Genomic DNA, 27,744 nt, shown 5'->3' with positions numbered 1-27,744 from the left:
AAATTCATATAAAAGGCTCATCTAAAACAACAAAAGGTAGAAAATGAGTGAAACACAAAAAAAACAGGAATGAGGAAAATAAACAACTAGAAGATAGTGAAAAACTTGGTAGATTTTTAATCCAATTATATCAATAATGACTTTGAATGTCAATGTTCTAAATGCACTAGTGAAAAGACTGAGTGAATCAAAGACCCAAATATATGTTGTCTATATGAAATCTGCTTTAAATATGAAGATCTATATGACCTATAAGTGAGTGGGTACAATAAATATAATATGATTACAAAAACCAAAGGAAGCATGTGTACCTATATTAGTTTCCAAAGTCAAATGTACATGGGTAATTTCATTTGTTTACTAAGAGAGCAAATCGTTTAGGTACAAATAATCTACCAGCAAAAAGCTTCCGCAGGAAACAATCAGTATAAATATAATTTAAAAGGGGACATATGATATAAAGAATGAATTTATGTAACATGTCACAATCTGAGAGACACAAAACTATCATGAGGAAATGCAGACACAGGCATGTGAGCATGTGTATGCCCAAGGAGAAAGGTCTCTCCTGGATCATTACCCCACCCTTCCACGGTCTGCCCCTCCTGCTCCTGCCTCCTCATTTATTACTCGTCCCAGCAGTCCTTCCAATTCACTGTCCTTTTCTTATGGCCCGGCCTGTGCCACGGACACACTTTCCTCTTCCCTTTCCCTCCCCTGTCTTCTGGACTCACTACTCCTCACTCTCCAAAATCACCTCCAATGTTCCTCCCCCTGGAGGCCTGCCTTGCCCACCCCATCCCAGGCCTGAAACTTGTCCTTTGGGCTCCCAGGGTCAGCCCTTTCACCCACAGTTTAGTTTTCGTTAAGTTTTCTCAATGCCCACTGAACCGAAATACTAGAGAAGAGGGAAACTTAGTCTATGTTGTTCTCCTATGAGCCCCACACATAAAATAGAGCAACACAAAGATTCTGCTTTATATTGAATTCCACAAATAAATTAAAAAATCTCTCTAATTCCTTGCCTATATTCTTGTCTACTTCCCAATACATTTCAACTCTCTTTCCATGAAAAGGATTTGAACGTGAAGAAAAAGCTGGTTTTTTTGTTGTTGTGGTGGTGCTGGTGGTTGTTATTTTTCTCCCTTCTGTTCTCAGGACAGAATCTGAATCCTAATTCCCCCTTACGCTCTTAGGCTCCCCTCAGCCTCCCCAACCTCAATCCACTGCAGAGCCCTTCATGGACCAGGCTGCTTCTACCTCATCAGCTTGCTCCTCTTCTGTCCTTTCCACACTTGTGCCCTCTTAGACCAAGAAAAATCTTGTTCACCAAGAGTTAGCTCTATTAATATGGGGCCTTTGATAAATATTTCCAAATCTTTATTAATGACTACATTTCACCAATTCTTAACTTCTCTTTAATGTTACAAATGCCAGGTTCCCTGTCTGCCTTCCTCACTGTGCTGGACTCACATTTGTCATCACTCACCTTCACGTGGGGAAGTAGAACCACTTAACTGGGGAAGAATAATGTAGGAGTAATTCCAGGAAAAGGGAAACAACTAACAGAGATTAGACATGGCTTGCCACATGTAAAATTAGCAAAAAATGCTGGATGAATTACATCTGAAAATGAATTTCAGACACTGCACCTCTATCAGTGAAGGGCAGTGAGAAATATGGAAAATGGTCTGAGTCCTACTATTAAGTTAAAATACTGCTTTAGGAGTTTCCAGTCTGTGCTGTAGCATAAATTTTGGAAACCACACTGAGTTGGGAAGAGGAAACGTACGAGTCTGGAGAATAAAGTGGCTGAATTTTGTCAAGCCATTTTCCACATCTAATGGTAAAGATGGGAGAGAGTCCAGCACTTTGGGAGGCCAAGATGGGTGTATTACCTGAGGTCAGGAGTTTGAGACCAGCCTGGCCAAAGTGGTGAAACACTGCCTCTACTAAAAATACAAAAATTAGCCGGGCATGGTGGCACATGCCTGTAATCCCAGCTGCTTGGGAGGCTCGGGCAGGAGAATTGCTTGAGCCCAGGAGACAGGGGTTGCAGTGAGCCAAGATAGCCACTGCACTCCAGACTGGCCAACAGAGTGACATGCCATCTCAAAAAAAAAAAAAATGGTGGGAGAAAGCCAGCATCCACACGGACAGGGCTGTGATGTCACTACTCCATAAAAACCTGGTGAACAGAACTACAGGAACAGCACATAAACAAAAGGCAAAGGCACAACCAAGTAACTTGAATGAACTTGGCCTTGACCCTTTCATCTTATTCCTGAATGGAAAACAACAGGTTCTTCATGAGAGTGATCTTGCACCAAGCTTGAGGATGAAGCGATGGCCTTGTTTTAGAAATAAAGAAAATGATGTGTTTAAGTAGATGAGCTACCGCATGTGAACACTAACCTGCCTTTTCTATGTTATCCTGTTAGTTGTGGCTGATAAACTCATTACATTATGAAATAATGAAAGTAGAAGCAAGGTATGGTGGTCACATCTATAACCCCACGAATTTGGGGGTGTACCACTTGCATCCAGGAGTTCTAGACCAATATGGGAAACAAGGTAAGACCCCATCTCTACAAAACAACAAAAATTAGTTAGGTGTCATAGTGTGCAGCTGTAGTCCGAGCTACTCAGAAGGCTGAGGCAGCAGGACTGCTTGAGTACTGGGACGTTGAGACTGCAGTGAACTGTGGTCATGCCACTGAATTCAGCCTGGGTAACAGAATGAGACCCTGTCTCAAAAAGAAAAAACAAAAAAGAAACAAAACCAGTAAACCTTTCTATGTAAAGGAGCAGAACAAAATTATCACCAAAACAAGAAACCAGTGAAACTTTTTACCTCGATTTGTTTCCCTAGAAATTCTTGTTTTTTTTATTTTTTATTTTCCTTTAAGTTCTGGGGTAGATGTGTAGATCTTGCAGAATTGTTACATAGTATACACGTGCCATGGTGGTTTGCTGCCTCCACTCCCCCGTCACCTACATTAGGTATTTCTCCTAATGCTATCCTTCCCCAATCTCCCCACCCACTGCTATCCCTCCACTAGCCCCCATTTGAGAAACATTTCTCCTCTCTTCTTCACTACATAAATGCCACTATCTAGTTTGTGTGAAATATAGGGCTGTTCTTTATATGAAGTGAAATTAAGTCAAATGATGACACACTGTAATAAAGTAAATAAGTACTTCTTTTTACAAAAACTGGTCACTGAAATTATCTGTGTAGACTGTTAAACTCAGAGACTGACTGCTGTAATAGCTGAGAAAATAAATGTCCATCTACCAATTTGGAAGAAAAGTACCCATAAAATAGCATTCTTCTTGCTTTGAGGGTTGCTCACATCTAGAATATCCTTATCAAATGATTCTAATCCTCCCATATACATATAAACTGAACTATTCAAAAAGAGCTCAACTCTTTTCAACTTCTACACATGTGTATTTGTCTGATATAATTCTTATGATTTCATGAGATGAAACATAGGTAAAATAAAAGGGCAAATTTTTTTTTCCTAAAAGAGATTTAACGGACTCACAGTTCCACACGGCTGGGAAGGCCTCCAGAAACTTGCAATCATGGTGGAAGGGAAAACAGGCCCATCATACATGGCAGCAGATGAGTGAGTGAGGGAAGGAGGGAAGGAGACAGAGAGAGAGAGACAGAGTGGGTGGAGGCGGGGAGGGGAGCGAGTGAGAGAGCCCACAACCAAGAGTGTGTCAGCAAAGGGAAAACTACCATTTATAAAACCATCAGATCTCTTGAGAATTCACTATCATGAGAACAGCATGGAGGAACTGTCCCCATAATCCAATCACTTCCCACTGGGTCTCCACCTAAACACCTGAGGATTACCATTCAAGGTGAGACTTGGGTAAGGACACAAAGCCTAACCATATCAACATATTATTTCACCTGACAAAAACCTTGTGTCTTTGTAAGCAGGGACTGGCCTCAATTAGCATATTTTGAAACTTTTTTTTTTGTAGCCAGTTCACCTGCGACCATGATGATATTGACTTTGCAGCTTTTGGGTTTGGCAAGGGACAATATAATCCTATGATATCAATGTCAACAGGCTACAGGGTTCCAAGTAATTCATGATTCACTTTGTATTGCGAAATTAATAATTTTCACAGTTTTCTCAAAGACTTGAATGTATATCTGCCTTTTGAGCATGTAAAACAAGAAATCCTTGCATATAGAAAACACCATCCTGAATGCAGAAATACAGTTTATATTTCCTGTCACTGACTTTTTAAAATTTTACTTTAGGGAAAGGGGATATCATCACTGATTCCACAGAAATACAAACTATCATCAGAGATTACTACAAACAGCTCTATGAACATAAATCAGTAAACCAGGAAGAAATGGCTAAATTCCTGGACATTGGTACACTACCAAGACTAAACAAGGAGGAAGTTGAAACACTGAATAGACATTTCTTAATATTGGATTCTGATATCCTGCAGTCATGGCTTTCAGTAAGTTAACATCTAATATAACCATAGTATTATTAGGAAAACAAAGAAGTTGTATGTGGTGCAAAAATTTTAACTGAAGTACAGATTTCTAACACATTGTACTAGGCTTTGCAGTAATATCCTCCTTTGGTTCTAGGATCCAATCCAGGATGCCACATTACATATACTATCTGGTGTACTACTTACTAGTTTCTGCATTACCGCATACTTAGTGCCTCAAAACCACACACATTACTCACAGTTTCTCTGGTTAGGAATCCATATTAGATGATGGCCAGGGCTGGGCTCTCAAGTGAAGGTTCAGTTGGAGAAGGATTCCCTTCAAAGTTCATGTGTTTGTTGCTAGGATTCACTGGTGCATACAGTAAAACCTTTTAAAAAATTAATACCAATCTATTACCAATAGTTCAAAAAAATTAAAAATGACACAAAGTGGAGAAGACAGCACTTCCCAGTGCATGAGACAAATTTACCCTGATCTCAAATAAAAATTTAATAAGGATATTTGAAGAACAGATTATAAATTGATGTGCATTATGAATATAGATATTAGAATCTTTAAAAAACATGAACAAAACAAATCAGTAACATGTAAAAAGAATTATATAGTATGACCAAGGATATTTATATCAGTAACATAAATTTGGTTGAACATACAAAAGAAATTAGTATTCATGCACTATATTAATAAAATAAAGGACAAAATCCACATGATCATCTCAAAAATGAAGAATAAACACTTGCGTAACACAAAATCAACTTATCATAAAAATATATAGTAAGTTAGATGTAGACAGTAAATTTCTTGACCTTAAAGACAATCAAATAATTCACATATGATAACTTACTTGAAAGTTGTCCACTCTTGCCACTTTTATTTATTTATTTATTTATGTATTTATTTTTATTATTATTATTTTTTGAGACGGAGTTTTCGCTCTTGTTACCGAGGCTGGAGTGCAATGGCGCGATCTTGGCTCACCGCAACCTCCACCGCCTGGGTTCCGGCAATTCTCCTGCCTCAGCCTCCTGAGTAGCTGGGATTCCAGGGATGCACCACCATGTCCAGCTAATTTTTTTTTGTACTTTTAGTAGAGGCAGGGTTTCACCATGCTGACCAGGGTGGTCTCGATCTCTCGACCTCGTGATCTACCCGCCTCGGCCTCCCAAAGTGCTGGGATTACAGGCATGAGCCACCGCGCCCGTCCTGCCACTTTTATTTTTAACATTTTACTAGAGGGTGTAATTAGGAAAAATAGGCTAGAAAAATAAATTTGAAGAATCTGAATTAGAAAGAAAGTCAACTATGCAAATTACATGGTCCTGGGTATGGATAATTCTAAGAGTTCTAACAAAACATAGTTAGAAATAAAAAATGAGTTCATCAAGGTTGCAGTAAACATGGTCAGTATAGAGAAATCTATTTTATTTATACACATTAGCAATTGTTAGATATGTACATTGAAAACTATAAAACTCATTGAACAAACATAATTAAATTCTAAATAAATGAAAAGACATTTTATATTCACTGACTGAAAGGCTTAATATTGCCAGGATGGCACTATTTTCCAAATGGATCTACAGACTTAATGCAGTCCCCATCAAAATTCTAGATGAATTTTTTGCCTAAATTTGCATGTTGATTATAAAATTGATATGTAAATGAAAAAGGTCCAGAAAAAACAAGTTAATCTTGACAAAGAACAACAAAGTCTGCATAGTAAATGCACATTTTATGATTGTAAAATAAATACAAGGCAACAGTAATAACATGTTAGTGGTACTATCTGGGTGCAGTGGTTTGTGCTTTTACTCACAGCTACTTAGGAGGCTGAGGCGAGAGGATTGCTTGAGGTTAAGAGTTTGAGACCAGCCTGTACAATACCACGAGATCCTTTTCTACAGAAAAGTTTTTGGCGGGTGCAGTGGCTTACGCCTGTAATCCCAACACTTTGGGAGGCTCAGGAGGCCAGATAACTTGAGGTCAGGAGTTTGATACCAGCCCAACCAACATAGTGAAACCCCATCTCTACTAAAAATACAAAATTAGGCTGGGCGCGGTGGCTCAAGCCTGTAATCACAGCACTTTGGGAGGCCGAGGCGGGTGGATCACGAGGTCGAGAAATCGAGACCATCCTGGTCAACATGGTGAAACCCCGTCTGTACTAAAAATACAAAAAAATTAGCTGGGTATGGTGGCACGTGCCTGTAATCCCAGCTACTCAGGAGGCTGAGGCAGGAGAATTGCCTGAACCCGGGAGGCGGAGGTTGCGGTGAGCCGAGACGGCGCCATTGCAGTCTAGCCTGGGTAACAAGAGCGAAACTCCGTCTTAAAAAAAAAAAAACAACACAAAATTAGCTGGATGTGGTGGTGCATGCCTGTAATCCCAGCTATTTGGGAGCCTGAGGCATGAGAATCTCTTGAACCCAGCAGGTGGAGGTTGCAGTGAGCGGAGGTCACACCGCTGCACTCCAGCCTGGGTGACAGAGTGAAACTGTCTCCAAAACCAAAAAGTTTTTAAAAAATGAGCCAGGTGGCTGGACACGGTGGTTCACACCCATAATCCCAGCACTTTGGGAGGCTGAGGTGGGCAGGTGGATCATGAAGTGAGGAGACTTGAGATCATCCTGGCCAATATGGTGAAACCCCATCTCTACCAAAACTAGTTGAGTGTGGTGGAGCTTGCCTGTAATCCCAACTACTTGGGAGACTGGGGCACAAGAATCACTTGAACCCAGGAGACAAAGGCACAGTGAGCCGAGATTGCACCAATGCACTTCAACCTGGCTACAGAGCGAGACCCTGTCTCAAAAAAGAAAAAATTACCCAGGCTTGGTGGTACACACTTGTAGTTCCTCATACTCAGGAAGCTGATGTGGGAGGATATCTTGAGTCCAGGAGCTGGAGCCTGCAGTGACGCATGATCATGCCACTGTACTCTTGCCTGGGTGAGAGAGTAAGACCTTCTTGCAAAATAAAAAGAAAAACGTAAAAGAAAAAAATGAGGTTTGTGGCACTAGTATAAAGATAGACATATACATCAATTCAATAAAATTGAGTGTCCAAAAATTAACACCTTCATGAGCAACTGATTTTCAAGTTTGCCAAGTCATTTCAATGAAACAAAAATAAGTATTTTTTTACAAATGTTGCTTGGACAAGTAAATATCTATATGCAAGTTGGACTCCTCTCTCATCCCATATACATGATTGACCCAAATTAATTATATATCTTAATGTAAGTTCTAGATGGGCCCAAACCATAGAAGATAACATAGAAACCTATTTGCATGACATTAGATTATTAAACAATGTTTTCTAACGTGTGACACATAATGTATAAGTGACACAATAAAAAATAGATAAATTGGTCTTCATCAGAATTAAAATCTTCTGTGATTTCAAGTATATCATCAAAAACAGAAAAACAGCAATGTTCTAAAGATCTCAGCCCTTTCTTTATTGAGGGTACAACTTGGAATATTGGTGCAGGTGCAAGGCATTGAGGCTTTTAATCCTGTCTTCATTACAAAAAAGCACAGAAGTTAACGGAATGGGCACCAGACGAGAAATTCTTGTGTTAAAGGAACACTCCTAATAACAAGACAGTGTGGTATTTGTATAGAGATAGCGAGATAAACAAATGAAAAGAGAGCTGAAAATTGATACACACACACACACATACACACACGTGCACATGCATGCACACATACATATATGCAAATAATTCATAAGAAAATATTTTTGGAGGATTTTCAAGAACTATTTCAGGATATTGAGTATCCATAAGAGGAAAAGATACCTATAAATACACATTAAACACAAAAACAGTTCTACATAGATCACAAACCTAAGTATAAAATATTCAATGCGAAATTTAAAACCTTAGGGAAATGATGTCATGACCATGAGGTAGGGTAAGAATTCCTAAACTACACCAAGAAAGTATTTGTCCTATAAGATAAAGGTATTGTAGCAGAGTGGATGTATATGAAGACTCTGGAGACAGACTGAATCAAGATGAAGGTTATTCTATTCCTTTTCTGTCAGGCTTTAGCTCAGATTCAGAACTAAACCATGGAAGAGGTAATAGTGCCCACTGCTTAAGTTGTGAGGATTGAATGAACTAATAATACATACAGTATTTAGACTAATAGTAGGTCTTTAACAAACACTGTCAGTATTTACTAATACAGCTTTCTCTAAGTAATGCAAGCAGTATTATTTGAAGCAACTGAAAAATGCCTCTTATTTTACGTCACTACAAAAGCAAATCTATTGAAAAACGATAACTTCCTATCACTTATTTTTATTTCATATTAAAATAATTGAAAACATTGAATTAAAAACATACTGAAAATTATTACAAATGTATAAACGTTGATATTTGTTTTATATCAGTTCTATGATTCATGTAGATACTTGTTTTATATTACACATATGATTATATGAGATGGGAAATAGAAGCAAAACCCATTAACTTGAGTACCCTAAAATTTTTCTCAGTCAGACCAAACTCCTCTGAATCACTTCTCAATACATCTTAACCAGCATTTTTCTTAACACTATCAACATCTCTGCTAATCAGAAGCTTTGTTGATGTGCATTTCTTAAAGAGTATCCTGTGCTACTCATGTCTGATTATTTTTCCAGCCTGCTCATGGCCCCTTTGCAAGTTTTCAGGCTGACAGTATCACTAGAATGTGACTATGGAAGGTTTTTACACTAAGTTCACGTGTATGCCAAAAAGGGCAATCACAATTTGACTGCTGTCTGGACAGTAGTGCTTTTGGAGTATCAAGTTCTTTAGGCATTCTATTTGAAAGATGTGAAAATGTGGGCTCACACCTGTAATCCCAGCACTTTGGGAGGCCAAAGTGGGCAGATCACTTGAGGTCAGGCGTTAGAGAGCAACCTGGCCAATATGGTGAAACCGCATCTCTACCAAAAATGTAGAAATAAGCTGTATGTGACGGCACAGGCTTGTAAAAAACGAAAACACAGTTGAAAAATAGACATATGTATACATAATCAAATATTTTATAAGTCAGTGAAAGGGAATAGATGAATTTTTATAAAAATGTCTTAGAAAATAGAATATCCTTTTTTTTTTTTTTTTTTTGACACAGAGTTTCACTCTTGTTACCCAGGCTGGAGTGCAATGGCGTGATCTCGGCTCACCGCAACCTCCGCCTCCTGGGTTCAGGCAATTCTTCTGCCTCAGCCTCTTGAGTAGCTGGGATTACAGGCATGCGCCACCATGCCCAGCCAAATTTTTGTATTTTTCTAGTAGAGACGGGGTTTCACTATATTGACCAGGATGGTCTCAATCTCTTGACCTCGTGATCCACCCAGCTCGGTCTCCCAAAGTGCTGGAATTACAGGCGTGAGCCACCGCGCCTGGCAGAATATCCTTTTAGGGAAATTAAAACCTGACATTTGGCCTCACGTTACACATGAAGTTAATTCCAGGTGGATCATCGGCCAAAATCTAGAAATATTTAATGCAGTCTATAGAAAACAATTTAGGAAAATATCTTCGGGACCATAAAGCAGGGTAAGAGTCCTGCAACTAACGCTAGAAAGTATTTAACATGTAGGAGAATACACATTGGAACATGGCACATACGAGCTAGGCCTCTGGACAAAGACTGAGTCAAGCTGAGATTCCTCTACATCTGCCCTTCAGAGTGTTTGGATCAAATGCAGTGTTGGACTATGGGAATGGTAATAGCGCCTACTTCTTGAATGTTGGCCGGACTGTATGAACTAGTAACATTTTTAGCACATCGTGTAAGTTAACTAGTATGACAGCTTTTTCTAATTGTGAGATGTATCACTGAATCAACTCAAAGACAAGATTGTCAGAGTGGGTGAAAAAGCAAGGTACAACTGTATGTTGTCATAAGAAATCCACTTTAAATATTATCATACATATGATTTTAAAGTAAATGAATGCAATAAAATATATCCTGCTAACACTAATTATAAAAATAGCTGGGATAACAATATTAATATCAGACACAGTAGATTCTGAATCAAGGAAGGTTATCAGGGATAATAAGCTGCTGCCCAGTCCATGGTGGGAGTGGTTTAGAGGGGAAGGCCATGCTCACTGTGTTAACTGAGCTTATCGTGAGGCATGCAGGGATGTTTCTACAGGTACTTTCCCTCAGGGACCGTTGAAGGTAGACTACAAAGTCCCTTTTGGGGGAATTCTTTGCTCCAGAAATCAAGAAAGAAAAGGAAGAGGCATGGCAGTGAGTGAAATTCCCTAAGAATAAGGTAAAAAAATACGGGAAGTGATATTGAGGGTATTGCCCAATATCTGAAAAAGAGGCTGACCCAAGTAATTTAGGAAATAAGAGGAGATTCTAGCCTAAAGAGCAAGTGATCTGTATGAGCATCTTACTCAGTTGGTGTAGTCATTATCCGCTACCAATTCTGAAACTACTATGCAAGTATTTTGGAACTCAATGATTACACAAAGAAGACAAACTGTCTCACTATGAAATTAGGAATGAGAGCACACGCTACCCAAATCTTTGTTTCTCATACCATTCACCAAAACAAGCAACTAAGATTCCATGAAAAATGCTTAATACGTGGATTGGGCAAAAAACCAACACAGTAAGCCTGGAACACCTTAAAATTCTAGCAAGTAAAATAATGTTAAAGAACAATAAAACCAAAGAAACAAACAAAATCAAACAGCATGATGTAATTTCAAATTTTACAGGAGCCAAGGGAAAGAACTTCCAATGACCTACACTGAAACCATGAGCAACAAAATATATAAATTAGTATAGCATACAATAAATTATAGAATTTTATATAATATCCTATATGATTCAAATGATTAAATAGATATGTAATGCATTATGGAGAACAGAAATTTACCCGTGGAAAATAAACATGCCTAAGAGTACTGCCATAAAAAGTTGAAGTATAATTTCCACTTGTTAAGTATGTTTTATATTTAATGACTTTAAAAAAAGGGCAACATGTTAAAGGGAAAAAAGATTATTGTTATTATTATTTGAGAAGCAATCTTGCTCTGTCGCCCAGGCTCAAGTGCAGTGGCATGATCTAGGCTCACTGCAACCTCTGCCTTCCAGGTTCAAACAATTCTCTGCCTCAGCCTCCCAAGTAGCTGGGATTACAGGTGCCTGTCACCACGCCCTGCCAATTTTTGTGTTTTTAGTAGAGATGGGATTTCGCTATCTTGGCCAGGCTGGTCTTGAACTCCTGACCTTGTGATCTACCCACCTTGGCCTTCCAAAGTGCTGGGGTTACATGTGTGAGCCACCATACCTGACCAAAAAATAGATTAATTGTATATTGGGAAAAAGACCTAAACTACCTCACACAGGTGATCAACCTAAAGTCACTAATTTCAAAGCATGTCAATACTACTTCCCCTTGGTGTGGAACTTACCATCTGTGGTCTTCCTTACCTAAACCTACATCAGTCTTATCATGAGAAAAACATAAATAATGAATCCCAAATGTGGATAAATATCACGAAAAACAAAAAGTCCTGAGACACTGGCATAGTTAAAAGGAGCACAAAAAGGCATGATACCTAAATGTGATATAGTATCCTGGATACGATTCTGGAACAGAAAATGGATACTCAATTAAATGTTAAATCAGTGAACAATTAATGTACAGTTGTTAGTGAATGAAACTGCATAATATTGGTGTGATAACTGTGAAAAATATCCCACACTAATGTAAGAAGTGAACAAGAAGGAAAATCGTGTGTTGGATATGCGTGTGTATGTGTATATATAAACTCTCTGTACTGACTTCCAAGTGTTCTATAAACTTAAAATTATTCTAGAATGGAAACATTATTTTCTGTTTTTCTTAATCTTCTCAGAAGATGAGGGATGTTCTCCATGCTGTTGATGAATCAATATGCCATGTAATACCTCCCCCGTTCCATTCTCTCCTTTACCCTGGTGAATGTTATTAAGATGCTGAATTCCCTTTTTCATCATGACGACATTCTCATCATTTTCTAAACGTGTATTGCTAAATAACATATTGTTTAGGGTTTTTTTCTTCAAAGTTAAATATGCATATGTATCAATGAATAATGTCAGTCAAATTATGAAAAATAGAACAAATCCATATTGTGATACATTCTGCAAAATACCCAACAAGTTCTTTTCACAAGGGTCGAGGTCAGCAAAATAAGTAAAAACTGAGAAAATGATGCAGATTGGACAGAATCTGATACGGCAGTCAGGTCCTAAGATGCGTCACAACAATCCCCATCTCTAGATATGCAAAACCCTATTCTAATACCCTCCCCCTGAGGACTAAATACGCCATCCCACATGCATAAATAAATTTACAAAGGGGCAAAGTGTATAGAATAATGGTTTATAAGACAGATTTTATCAAACAATGTAGGACAATGATACCTGAGACACAGAGACAGCAACATGAACCCCACTGTTGCCTGAAGACACTGCTTTGGAAGAATTTCCAGGCTGTGGTGTGGCATGGACTTTGGAAGACACTCTGAGTTGAGAAGATGGAACTGAGAGATGAGAACAGATGGGCTAAATTTTTAAAGCCATTCTCCACATCCAGTGGTAAGAATGGGAGACAACATCCATGCCAGTATCCATACAGGCAGAACTGCTGTTGCCAACATTACTCACTGAAATATAAATCACAAAAATACAGGAGCAATTCAGAAACAAAGGTGAAGCACAGAGAAAAGTCATTTGAATGAATATTTCATATTGCATGGAGACTGAGGCCTTTAAATCTTGCACCAAAACCAAGGCTAAAAAATAAGCATTAGCGGTGAAGCAAATAATGTGTATAAGGAGAATAAACAACCCGTGTTGACACAAAACTACCTTTCCTATATTATTTTCATACATGTGGCTGATAAACTCACTCTATTTTAAAATAATGAAAGTAGAGCTTTCAATTTAAAAGAGTAGAACAAAATTATCTTTAAAGTAAGAATTAAACAAAAATATTTTACCTCTATTTGTTTCCCTGTAAAACCTCCAGTTTCCTTTAAATTTGGAAAAATTTCGTCTTTGTTCTTCACTATACTAATTCCACTGTTTGGTTTGCATGGAGTATAGAGTTGGTCTTTATATGCAGTGAAATGAAGTTAAATGGTGTCAAGCCGCAATATAATAGATGAAGAGTTGTTACTGTTGTTACCAAAATCTGTCATTGAAATTCTTTGTGTACAGCACTGAAGCCCAGAGACCCTGACTGCAGCCCTAACAGGCAAATCAAATGCCCATCTACTGATTTAGAGTACTTGTAATTGGTTGCTCACATCTCATAAATCTTTAACAAATGTCCCTCATGTCCCCAACAAAATTTTAGATTCTAGTAATTGTTACCTTACTTGTACAGTAGACACATGTTATTGAGTCTCAGCAACTTATTCTTTATGAATGCTTCATTCACAAGAGGATGCGCTGTTCTCAGTATGGTCATGTTGGCATTAAGGCACTCCTGACTGCAAGCTCTGAATAAATTCTAGTCTATTTGTTTGAGTCCTGCTAAATGATTATCTGGAAATGAGGCTTTCTGAGATATTTGAGGCATGAACACCTATCTTTCAAAAACTGGTTACTGATGTTAAACTGGTGACTGAAAAATCTGAAACATGATGAGGAAGATGAAAGAGAATGAGAGTCCCTGGGAACTTGAAGGAATCTTCCTGAAGCAGAAGGATTATACCTGTGTTCAAGTTGGTATATAGATATGGAAAGATGCGGCTGGGCACGGCGGCCCATACCTGTAATCCTGCACTGTGGGAGACCAAGGCAGGTGGATCACGAGGTCAGGAATTCAAAACCAGCTTGGCAAAGATGGTGAAACCCTGTCTCTATTAAAAATACAAAAATCAGCTGGCCATGGTGGTAGGCTCCTATAATCCCAGCTACTTGTGAGGCTGAGGCAGAGAACTGCTTGAACCTGGGAGGCAGAGGTTGCAGTGAGCCAAGATCACGCCACTGCAGTCCAGCCTGGGCAGGAGAGTGAGGCTTCATCTAAAAAAAAAAAAAAAAAAAGGCCGGGCATGGTGGCTCACGCCTGTAATCCCAGCATTTTGGGAGGCCGAGGCGGGTGGATCACAAGGTCAAGAGATCGAGACCATTCTGGTTAACATGGTGAAACCCTGTCTCTACAAAAAATAAAAAAAAAAAATTAGCTGGACATGGTGTTGCACGCCTGTAGTCCCAGCTACTTGGGAGGCTGAGGCAGTAGAATTGCTTGAACCCAGGAGGTGGAGGTTGCAGTGAGCTGAGATTGTGCCACTGCACTCCAGCCCGGGTAACAAGAGCGAAACTCCGTCTCAAAAAAAAAAAAAAAAAAAAAAAAAGAGAAAAGAAAGATGCTTTGCTTTGCTATTCTCTCTTTACATGCCCTTTCATCTTCTGAGCCAAAGGTATTCTGTTCATGTTTTGGAATTTTTTTGTATCAAAGTGATACTTTTGGCCAGGTGTGGTGACTCATGCCTGTAATCCCAGCACTTTGAGAGGCTGTGATGGGCAGATTATGAGGTCAGGAGACCAAGACCATCCTGGTCAACATGGTGAAACCCCGTTTCTATAAAAATACACACAAAAAATTGGCTGGACGTGGTGGTGCACACCTGTAGTCCCAGCTACTCGGGAAGCTGAGGCAGGAGAATCGCTTGAACCCAGGAGGTGATGGTTGCGGTGAACCGAGACTGCACCATTATACTCCAGCCTGGGCAACAAGAGCGAAACTCCATCGAAAAAAAAAAAAGTGATACTTTTTTAAAGAATATTTTTCCATGAAATAGTTTCAAGTATACAAATACATGCACAGACAGTACGAAGAGTTCTGTATATCCTTGAGTTACTAGCAGCGTAACATCTTATATAACCATGAATCTAGTAAAATATGGGAAAAAAAATCTATGCTTCAATAGTTTTGTACCAATTATTTCTATAAATATAAATATAAAAAGTCTATGCTTCAATAGTTTTCTACCATTTATTTTTAAAATTATTTTTATATATTTATAAAATTATTTTAAATAAATAATTTGTACAAAACTATTTATTGAAGCATAGACTTCTTCCGTATTTGACTAGGCTTTGCAGTAAAGTCATTTTTCTGTAGAGGATATACTGCATTTACTGTCAGGTATATTATTTATTGTTGTGTAATAAATTATCACACACTAAGTGGCTCTAAACCACACACACATTACTCACAGTAACTCTGAATCTTGAATCCATATAGAGATGACGGCCAAGGATGAGATCTCAAGTGGAGGTTCAGCTGGGGAAGGATCCTCTTCCAACCTCATATGATTGTTGGTAGGGGTCAATGCCCTGTTTTCGTTAAGATGACTTCATTGGTGAATTATTCCCAACCTTTAAATAATTAATAACAATCGATCACGAATTCTTCATACAACTTAACTACAAAATAAGTGGAGCGATCACTTCTTAATGTATACTCAATCAGTTTATATTAATACTACAACTAAAGCAAGTCACTTCAAGGAATGTCCAAAAATTAACCTTTACCTTTATAATAAAAAATTTTACAAGGTTGCCAAGTCAATTCAATATGGAAAATATTTTCACACCAAATGTTGTTAGGGCAATTGAATATCCACAAGCAAGTTGAACTTCTCTCTCATAACATACACATAATTGGCTCAAAATGATCATGTACCCAAATACAAGAGCTAAAGTTAAGACCAAATCTAGAATATAGAAATACAGAAATACATGTTTGTGTTCTTAGGTTAAATAATAGAATATGGAAATATAGAATATAGAAATACAGAATATGCATAGAATATAGAAATACATATTTGTGTTCTTAGGTTAAACCATAATTTCTCTTATTTCTACAATATTACAGCTAAAGTAGAAGAAAATATTCACAATCATATAGCATAAAACGGTCTATTATTCACAAAATACACACAAAAAATTTACAACTCAAAGATAAAAAGGCAAATATCACAATCAACTTGGTAAATTATTTGAATAGACATTTCCCCAAAGATGCTACAGTCAGGTCCACTAAGCACAGGATGCGAGGCCTAAAGTCTTGTCATAAGGAAATGAAAATCTAAACAACCATGAGATACATTTTACAAATCTAAAGGGTGGACATACTGCAGGAAAAAAAGCAAATTAAAAAAGGTAAAATACTGTGTATGATTACAGTTATGTGATACCCTGGAAAGTGAAAAAATATAGAGACAAATATTTGGTATTTACTGGGGGCTCAGAAGAGAGGCAGTTCAAACTGGTGAGGTACTACAGATTTCCTCTGGGAAGTGAAATCATACTGGTATCATACTGTAATGATAGACACATAATTATATCTTACAAACGTTAAATAACTTGATAATATAAATAAGCAAATTAAAAACCTTATACAGTAGGTAGGAGACACAGCATGGGACAACGGACGTAATAAAACTGTACACTTCAGTGAAATAACCTCACAGAAGGGAGTGGGGAAATAGCAACTGACCCAAGTAACTTATCAAATAAGTGGATATTCTGAATCTAAAGAGTGAAGATTCATCCATAAGTACTTTAGTTGGTAGAGTTCTTTCTCAGGGCAGTGTCCATTTCCAATTCTGAAACCACTATACATGTCTTTTGGATTCAGTGATTAAGTAACAGAACCATCTTTGTCACTGGAAAAGTGGCAGGCTACATCCAAATAAGTGGTAACAGGTGCACTGATTCGTATAGTACTGGATTAGATCCAATGCTGGAGCTGCAGCATTATTAGGAATTCATGTTTAATAAAGATATGTACAGATACATGATAAATATTTATACATATATGTGTATCTGTGTGTATATACACACAAACACATACACACATATATGAATATGTATATCCCCATACATGGGGAGCAGGAGTGTGGACTTTACTCTGTCAGCAGACAAGTTCAGGACTCAGTAGAGATGCCCCAGGAGCACTGAATACACCCAGGTCCAAGATCTCCATTTCTAATTAAATTTTCCAATAGAAATAACTAGGACTCTGAAAAAAACGGCTAATACTAGGCTTGCAAGGGAATTAACACAACTAGGCTGAGTACCTAGTAGTTCCGAAGACAATAAAATGCAAACAACTAACCAAACACATAACAATATCAAAATTTAACGATGGTGGTGTTTCAAAATGACAGAGGATCCAAAGAAAAGACCTTCCCATAGCCAACAGTGGAAAAATTTGAACAATCAAATAAATGAAGTAGTAGATGTAAAGAGTAAAATAAACATTCATGCTTGTGCACTGACATAAAAATGACTGCACAAAATAACTATAATTGGAGAAGAACAGGCACATGTTCAGGGTGACAGTTCCAAAAACTTTGGTAGACACTGTACTCATAAAGTGGAGCATGTTTTGTTTTTTCCCCCCAAGATGGCAGATTGGAGGCTTTGTGAGTGTGCCCCACATGCTTGGAAACAGCAAAATAGTATGTGGAGATTTACACTGTGAATTTTTACCCAACACAGGAACTCAACAGAAAAACTGAAAGGAGAGACAAGCTGCAATTTGCCCCAAGTATCAGATGGGCAATGGAGTCTTCAGAATGTGAAAGGGAGAGACTATCTTCACTCTACCCAACACTGGAGCTGACTCAGACAGGAGGGGAGCATGAATGGAGTGGTACCTGGATGTGCTGTGTGTGCATTCCCAGACCCCAACAGGGAAACAAGGAAGATATTCTAAATCCTAATTCATAGGCGACCTTGCAGAAATCAGCCAGGCAATCTAGGCGGTGGTCACATGTTGGGAGAAGCTCCCAACTGAGAAATGCAATTTAATATTGAGTGGAGTATGAGTCCTCCGGTTCCAAAACCAAAGGACAAGCAGGAAGCATTCTCTTGCCAGGACCATAGGAGCTGGTTACTCCTGCTCCACATGCCAAATCAAGAGGGGTGTGGCCTGAGAGCCACTATGTCATTTTCAGTCTCCACTTAAAAGTCTTGTGACCTGGAGTGGGTTTGTGTTCTGAACATGGATTATCTGGGACCTAGCTGACTATTGTGGCTTTTCATCAGGAGAAATCTGCATAGATAAAACCTGCTGTGTAAAGGCCATGGGGAGCTGGGCCAGTCTATCTGCCATCTATTGCCTGGCCGTGTCTCCCCATGGGGACTCTTTGGAAGCACAGGAGGTCCTGCTTCTCACTGGAACTATCCCAGTGGCCAGAGAACTGTCCACTAACCCCTATTGAAACTGCTGCTTGTGCCCACACATGGGGAGCAGATGTATGGACTTTCCTGACCTAGCTTTGCCCCTCTACCTGCCCTGGTAGCAAAATAGGAACAGGGACTTTTAGGTGATAGGTCTCTGCCCATCACCTGATTGCTTGCTCTGGGTAACAACGGCTCAGCATAAATCCCAGTACCGTGACTGCAGCTGGCTCTCTCCTGCAAGTGCCATCTCCTAGCCGGAGATCGACCAACACAATTACAGCCATTACAAAATCTGTTGGCACAGTAGCACAGTGCTGGAGAAGGAGAAAACTTTTCATGACCTCAGCTAGTACCATTGCTCACACAACCCTGGCTATAAGGGGACCTTGTACCTGCTCATGTACTCAGTAGATTACTACGACAGCTGACAGTTGAGAATCTTACAGTGTCTACGCCAGTCCTCTGCCAACCCCATCAGAGCTGGTGCTTGCACCTGCCGCTAGAGACAAAAGGAAAGGTCAGCCTACTCCAGCTCTACCCAACATTCCCTACTCTGGAGCTCAGAATGAAGCCTAAGCCACTGTACGTCCCATGGACCAGTCCATGCCCTAAGGCAGGCGTCCCCAAACTTTTTACACAGGGGGACAGTTCACTGTCCCTTAGACCGTTGGAGGGCCGCCACATACTGCGCTCCTCTCACTGACCACCAATGAAAGAGGTGCCCCTTTCTGAAGTGCGGCGGGGGGCCGGATAAACGGCCTCAGGGGGCCGCATGCGGCCCACGGGCCGTAGTTTGGGGACGCCTGCCCTAAGGCATTAGAGAGCTTCTCCAGATGCCCAACTAGAGATGTCTGTCATCAATTCTCCTCAGAACGAAAACCAACATTACAAATTAATAATCATAGATCAAATGTAGTAGAGCCTATCACAAAGTTCCTGGAGGAATCCATGACACATAAAAAGAAAGAAATGAAAAGCGGGAATGCTGGGAAGATGGCCGCCTAAGAACAGCGCAGGACTTCAACTCCCAGTGAAAGTGCAGAGGGTGAGTGGACGCCGCATTTCCAGACGAACTGTTGTTGCCCACAGACCAGGAGATACCCAGGCAGAGGGGTCGCCAGCGTCGCAGTCCCAGCCTGTGCGGCTGTTTTGGCCCCCGCGGGGCTGATTCCGTCCGTGTGGCTGCTGTGACCACGCCCTGTTGCTGTGGTTCTCAGTACAAAAGCCACTGGTCTGGGAGCCCTCTTAGCTGGCGAGCAGAGCCCTGAGAGGGCAGAGTTGCCCACTCATCTGAAATAGCGAGTCAGGCCAGGAGATTCCTAGGCAAAAAATCCGCCAGGAGCCGGCGCCGCAGTTCGAGCCGACTCCGTGAGTCGCAGCACAGGAGGTCCCGGTGCCTTTTCAACAAGCGACCGGAACACGGGGTCTTTCAACTTAAAAGAAAAGACTCTGAGTCAGGGAGCCAGGTGATCAGGCTCAGTTGGTCCCACCCCTCCACCCCCAACAACAACGAAAACAAAAACAGTAATTGGAAACCCTCTGGGTTGAGCCCTTGAAACCAAGCACAGCTGAACCGGGAGGGTCCGGCTCCCTGGGGGAGGGGCTTCCGCCATTACTGAGACTCTCCACCTCTACGGAGGCAGGCTGCCGTTGCCGAGGCAACCTGCCACAATAGAGAGAGTCCGCCATAACAGAGGCGGGGCCACCATTGTGGAGACAGTTCTAACTATGCCCATATAAAAAGGACTACAGGGAAGAGCTCAGGGCAGCTGGGCGGAGCCCACAGCAGCTCAGCAAAGCCCCTGAGGGCAGGCAGTGGCTAGGTGTGCTGCTAGCTGGGCGGGTCAGACCTGAAAGAAAAATCAAAAAAGGCAGTAGTGCAACGGAAACTCATAAAGCTACAACTCCCTGGGACAGAGACAGACAACAGGTGGATAAACCCACAAAAATGGGAAGAAACCAGCGCAAAAAGGATGAAAACTCCTGAAACCAGAACACCTCTCCTCCTAAAAGGGATCACAACTCCTCACCAGCAAGGGAACCAGACCGGATGGAGAAGGAGGGTGATGAAATGACAGAATCAGACTTCAGAAGGTGGGTAGTAAGAAACTACAGTGAGCTAAAAGAACATGTTCTAACCGAACGCAAAGAAAACAGGAACCCTGAAAAAAGATTGGACGAACTGCTGACGAGAATGGACGGCATAGAGAGGAGTATAAGTGAATTGATGGAGCTGAAAAACGCAACACGAGAACTTCGTGAAGCATGCACAAGCTTCAACAGCCGAATTGACGAAGCAGAAGAAAGGATATCAGAGGTCGAAGATCAACTCAATGAAATAAAAAGAGAAGGCAAGAACAGAGAAAAAAAGCACAAAAAGGAATGAACAAAATCTTCAAGAAATGTGGGACTATGTGAAGAGACCTAATCTATGTCTGATAGGTATACCTGAATGTGATGAAGAGAATGAATCCAAGCTGGAAAATACTCTTCAGGATATTATCCAGGAAAACTTCCCCAACCTAGCAAGGCAGACCAATATTCAAATCCAGGAAATACAGAGAACACCACAAAGATATTCCTCAAGAAGAGCAACCCCAAGGTACATAATCGTTGGATTCACTAGGGTTGAAATGAAAGAGAAAATGCTAAGGGCAGCCAGAGAGAAAGGTCGGGTTACCCACAAAGGGAAGCCCATTAGACTCACAGCAGATCTCTCAGCAGAAACCCTACAAGCCAGAAGAGATTGGGAGCCAATATTCAACATCCTTAAAGAAAAGAACTTTCAACCCAGAAGCTCCTATCCAGCCAAACTAAGCTTCATAAGTGAAGGAAAAATAAAATCCTTTGTGAACAAGCAAGCACTCAGAGATTTCATCACCACCAAACCTGCGCTACAAGAACTCCTGGAAGAGGCTCTACACATATAAAGGAACAACCAGTGCCAGCCACTCCAAAAACACACCAAATGGTAAAAGAGCATCAACACAATCAAGAATCTGCATCAACTAACCAACAAAACAGCCAGGTAGCATCAAAATGACAGTATCAAATTCACACATAACAATACTATCCCTAAATGTCAATGGACTAAATGCCCCAATCAAAAGACACAGACTGGCAAACTGGATAAAAAGCCAAAACCCATCAGTGTGCTGTATCCAGGAAACCCATCTTACATGCAAGGATACACAAAGGCTCAAAATAAAGGGATGGAGGAAGATCTACCAAGCAAATGGAGAGCAAAAAAAGGCAGGAGTTGCAACTCTCATCTCGGATAAAATAGACTTTAAAGCAACAAAGATCAAAAGAGACAAAGAAGGACATTACATAATGGTAAAAGGATCACTGCAACAAGAAGAGCTAACGATCCTAAATATATATGCACCCAATACAGGAGCACCCAGATACATAAGGCAAGTTCTTAATGACTTACAAAGAGACTTAGACTCCCGCACAATAATAGTGGGAGACTTTAACACCCCATTGTCAATATTAGACAGATCATCCAGACAGAAAATCAACAAGGATATCCAGGACCTGAATACAGACCTGGAACAAGCAAACCTAATAGACATTTACAGAACTCTCCACCCCAAATCCACAGAATATACATTCTTCTCAGCACCACATCACACCTACTCTAAAATTGACCACTTAATTGGCAATAAATCACTCCTCAGCAAATGCAAAAGAACAGAAATCATAACAAACGGTCTCTCAGACCACAGTGCAATCGAGTTAGAACTCAGAATGCAGAAACTAACTCAGAACCGCACAGCTTCATGGAAACTGAACAACTTGCTCTTGAATGTTGACTGGATAAACAATGAAACGAAGGCAGAAATAAAGATGTTCTTCGAAACCAATGAGAACGAAGACACAACATACCAGAATCTCTGGGACACATTTAAAGCAGTCTCTAGAGGAAAATATATAGCAATGAGTGCCCACAAGAGAAGAAAGGAGAGATCTAAAATTGACACCCTATCATCAAAATTAAAAGAGCTAGAGGAGCAAGATCAAAAAAACTCAAAACCTAGCAGAAGACAGGAAATAACTAAGATCAGAGCAGAACTGAAGGAAATAGAGACACAAAAAACTCTTCAAAAAATCAATAAATCCAGGAGCTGGTTTTTTGAAAAGATCAACAAAATAGACAGACCACTAGCCAGATTAATAAAAAAGAAAAGAGAGAATAACCAAATTGATGCAATAAAAAACGATAAAGGGGATATCACCACAGATTCCACAGAAATCCAAACCATCATCAGAGATTATTACAAACAACTCTATGCACATAAACTAGTAAAGCTGGAAAAAATGGATAAATTCCTGGACACCTGCATCCTCCCAAGCCTAAACCTGGAAGAAGCCGAAACCCTGAATAGACCAATAACATGGTCTGAAGTCGAGGCAGCAATAAAGAGCCTACCACCCAAAAAAAGCCCAGGTCCAGATGGGTTCACAGCTGAATTCTACCAGACATACAAAGAGGAGCTGATACCATTCCTTCTGAAACTATTCCAGACAATCCAAAAAGAGGGAATCCTTCCCAAATCATTTTACGAGACAAACATCATCCTGATACCAAAACCCGGCAGAGACTCAACAAGAAAAGAAAATTTCAGGCCAATATCCATGATGAACATAGATGCAAAAATCTTCAATAAAATACTGGCAAACCGATTGCAACAGCATATCAAAAAGCTCATCCACCATGATCAAGTAGGATTCATCCCGGGGATGCAAGGCTGGTTCAACATATGCAAGTCCATAAACGTAATTCACCACATAAACAGAACCAAAGACAAAAACCACATGATTATCTCGATTGATGCAGAGAAGGCTTTTGACAAAATTCAACAACCCTTTATGCTAAAAACCCTCAATAAACTAGGTATTGACGGAACGTATCTCAAAACAATAAAAGCTATTTACGACAAACCAACAGCCAATATCATACTGAATGGGCAAAAACTGGAAGCATTCCCTTTGAAATCTGGCACTAGACAAGGGTTCCCTCTCTCACCACTCCTATTCAATATAGTACTGGAAGTTCTAGCCAGAACAATCAGGCAAGAAAAAGAAATAAAGGGTATCCAAATTGGAAAGGAGGAAATCAAATTGTCTCTATTTGTAGATGACATGATTGTATATCTGGAAGACCCCATCATCTCAGCCCAAAATCTCCTGAAACTGATAAACAACTTCAGCAAAGTCTCAGGATACAAAATCAACGTGCAAAAATCACAAGCATTCCTATACACCAGTAATAGACTTCAAGAGAGCCAAATCAAGAACGAACTGCCATTCACAATTGCTACAAAGAGAATAAAGTACCTAGGAATACAACTAACAAGAAACGTAAAGGACATCTTCAAGGAGAACTACAAGCCATTGCTCAACGAAATAAGAGAGGATACAAACAGATGGAGAAACATTCCATCTTCATGGTTAGGAAGAACCAACATCGTGAAAATGGCCATACTGCCCAAAGTAATTTACAGATTCAACGCTATTCCCATCAAGCTACCAATGACCTTCTTCACAGAACTGGAAAAAAAACACCTTAAACTTCATATGGAACCAAAAGAGAGCCCGCATAGCCAAGTCAATTCTAAGCAAAAAGAACAAAGCAGGAGGCATCACACTACTGGACTTCAAACTATACTACAAGGCTACAGTAATCAAAACAGCATGGTACTGGTACCAAAACAGAGATATAGACCAATGGAATAGAACAGAGGTCTCAGAGGAAATACAACATACCCACAACCATCTGATCTTCGACAAACCTGACAAAAACAAGCAATGGAGAAAGGACTCCCTGTTTAATAAATGGTGTTGGGAAAACTGGCTAGCCATGTGCAGAAAGCAGAAACAGGACCCCTTCCTGACACCTTACACCAAAATTAACTCCAGATGGATTAAAGACTTAAACATCAGACCTAATACCATAAAAACCTTAGAAGAAAATCTAGGCAAAACCATTCAGGACATAGGTGTAGGCAAGGACTTCATGACCAAAACGCCAAAAGCAATGGCAACAAAAGCCAAAATAGACAAATGGGACCTAATCAAACTCCACAGCTTCTGCACGGCAAAAGAAACAGTCAGTAGAGTGAATCGGCAACCAACAGAATGGGAAAAAATTTTTGCAGCCTACCCATCTGACAAGGGGCTGATATCCAGAATTTACAAAGAACTAAAGCAGATCTACAAGAAAAAAACAAAGAAGCCTATCCAAAAATGGGCGAAGGATATGAACAGATACTTTACAAAAGAAGACATACAGGAGGCTAACAAACATATGAAAAGATGCTCATCATCAATGGTCATCAGAGAAATGCAAATCAAAACCACATTGAGATACCGTCTCACACCAATTAGAATGGCGATCATTAAAAAATCGGGAAACAACAGATGCTGGAGAGGATGTGGAGAAATAGGAACACTTTTACACTGTTGGTGGGAATGTAAATTAATTCAACCATTGTGGAAGACAGTGTGGCGATTCCTCAAGGACCTAAAAATAGAAATCCCATTTGACCCAGCAATCCCATTACTGGGTATATATCCAAAGGATTATAAATCATTCTACTACAAGGACACGTGCACACGAATGTTCACTGCAGCACTGTTTACAAAAGCAAAGACCTGGAGCCAACCCAAATGCCCAACAATCATAGACTGGATAGGGAAAATGTGGTACATATACACCATGGAATATTACGCAGCCATCAAAAACGATGAGTTCACGTCCTTTGTAGGGAAATGGATGAACCTGGAAACCATCATTCTCAGCAAACTGACACAAGAGCAGAAAATCAAACACCGTATATTCTCACTCATAGGTGGGTGTTGAACAATGAGAACACATGGACACAGGGAGGGGAGCACCACACACTGGGGTCCGTTGGGGGGAAATGGGGGAGGGGCGGGGGGGTGGGGAGGTGGGAAGAGATAGCATGGGGAGAAATGACAGATACAAGTGAGGGGACGGAAGGCAGCAAACCACACTGCCAAGTGTGTACCTATGCAACAATCTTGCATGTTCATCACATGTACCCCAAAACATAAGATGCAATAAAAAAAAAATTCTCTGCCAAGCTTGATAAACAGAATATTAACAATATTCTTGATACCTCAAGTGTTCACCTCCCCAATTCCACAGACTTTTTTACCCCCATGAAGGTTACAATTATTTTCAATTTCCTTTCTGTCATTCCTCACTTTTTTCTATATTATTTTTATGGCTAAGTTTGTATTTCTAAATAATATATTGTTCCGTTTTTATTGTCTTCCAATTTAAATAAAGGTGTTCCAATTGATCTATAGTTCTCTTCAAATAATGAGAAGCCATCAGATGAATCCACATTGTTATGCATCCTACAAAATATCTGACCAGTTCTTTTATGAAAATAACTGAATACTGGGAAACTGTTGCACATCAGACAGGACCTGATAGCGCAGATACCCTAAGACAGTACCCAATGATCCCCACCTGTTGACTAACACGATCCTGTATTGTAATCATCTCCTTGTGAGTTTGGGCACAAAATGTGATTTGCTTTGATACGGCAGAATAATACAAGGAGATGAGATATCACATGGGTGATGTTACATCAAAGTGTGATTTCTTTTTGCTAGCAAGCTCCCTGCCTTGATGGCTTTGATGTCTCATTCTGCCATGAGGCAGAAGCCAATATGGGAAGGAACTGAATGCAGCCTCTGCTCAACAGCAAGGAACTGAGGCTCTTGGACCAACAGCCTGCCCTAGTGTTTGCAATTTACACTTCAAAATAATGCAAGCCCCCTTTCAAATACCAGTCTATCACTTACCAGGTAGTGTGAACATCTTATAATAACAGAATAATCCTAATTATTTTCTCTTATCCCTTGTAGCATTGCAGTCATTCATTTCACTTACATGGAAGAATACACACACGTCTCTCTCTCTCACTCTCTCTCTCTCTCTCTCTCTCTCTCTCTCTCTATATATATATATATATATATATATATTTATTTATATACACATAATATTATTTATTTATTTATGACACATACTTAAGCATATTTGGATACATTGGTACCACTATTGTTTTTAACGGACTGTGTTTTATTAGATCAATTAAGTATATGAAAAATAAAATTTTTTTGTCTAGGTTAACCACTAAAAATGTTTTTAAAAATGTATGGCTGAGATGCTAAGAAAGGAGAGAAGATAAATTCATATAAAAGGCTCATCTAAAACAACAAAAGGTAGAAAATGAGTGAAATACAAAAAATAGGAATAAGGAAAATAAACAACTAGAAGATAGTGAAAAACTTGGTAGATTTTTAATCCAATTATATCAATAATGACTTTGAATGTCAATGTTCTAAATGCACTAGTGAAAAGCCTGAGTGAATCAAAGACCCAAATATATGTTGTCTATATGAAATCTGCTTTAAATATGAAGATCTATATGACCTAAAAGTGAGTGGGTACAATAAATATAATATGATTACAAAAAGCAAAAGAAGCATGTGTACCTATACTAGTTTCCAAAGTCAAATGTACATGGGTAATTTCATTTGTTTACTAAGAGAGCAAATCGTTTAGGTACAAATAATCTACCAGTAAAAAGCTTCCGCAGGAAACAATCAGTATAAATATAATTTAAAAGGGGACATTTGATATAAAGAATGAATTTATGTAACATGTCACAATCTGAGAGACACAAAACTATCATGAGGAAATGCAGACACAGGCATGTGAACATGTGTATGCCCAAGGAGAAAGGTCTCTCCTGGATCATTACCCCACCCTTCCACGGTCTGCCCCTCCTGCTCCTGCCTCCTCATGTATTACTCGTCCCAGCAGTCCTTCCAATTCACTGTCCTTTCCTTATGGCCTGGCCTGTGCCACGGACACACTTTCCTCTTCCCTTTCCCTCCCCTGTCTTCTGGACTCACTACTCCTCACTCTCCAAAATCACCTCCAATGTTCCTCCCCCTGGAGGCCTGCCTTGCCCA

The 27,744-nt window shown here is 39.8% G+C and overlaps 1 long non-coding RNA gene across 50 annotated transcripts in view; it reads right to left on the bottom strand.

Annotated features, from left to right (window-relative positions):
* LOC141584675 (uncharacterized) overlaps positions 1–27,744 on the bottom strand; it is a 287,268-nt gene that overhangs the window by 49,653 nt on the left and 209,871 nt on the right. For 48 of the 50 annotated variants that reach the window (XR_012517873.1, XR_012517882.1, XR_012517868.1 and 45 more), the window contains 3 exons: positions 15,745–15,906; positions 7,331–13,181; positions 4,740–4,871 (listed from right to left, as the gene is read on the bottom strand). This is a non-coding gene — a long non-coding RNA (uncharacterized LOC141584675). The remainder of the gene's footprint in view (positions 1–4,739; positions 4,872–7,330; positions 13,182–15,744; positions 15,907–27,744) is intronic. The other 2 variants (XR_012517888.1, XR_012517898.1) reach the window with 2 other exon arrangements.

Source organism: Saimiri boliviensis, chromosome 5 (assembly GCF_048565385.1).
Source record: "Saimiri boliviensis isolate mSaiBol1 chromosome 5, mSaiBol1.pri, whole genome shotgun sequence".
Lineage (NCBI taxonomy): Eukaryota > Metazoa > Chordata > Mammalia > Primates > Cebidae > Saimiri > Saimiri boliviensis.
Note: the sequence above shows the minus strand (reverse complement) of the source record. Positions and strands in the feature narration are given on the sequence as shown.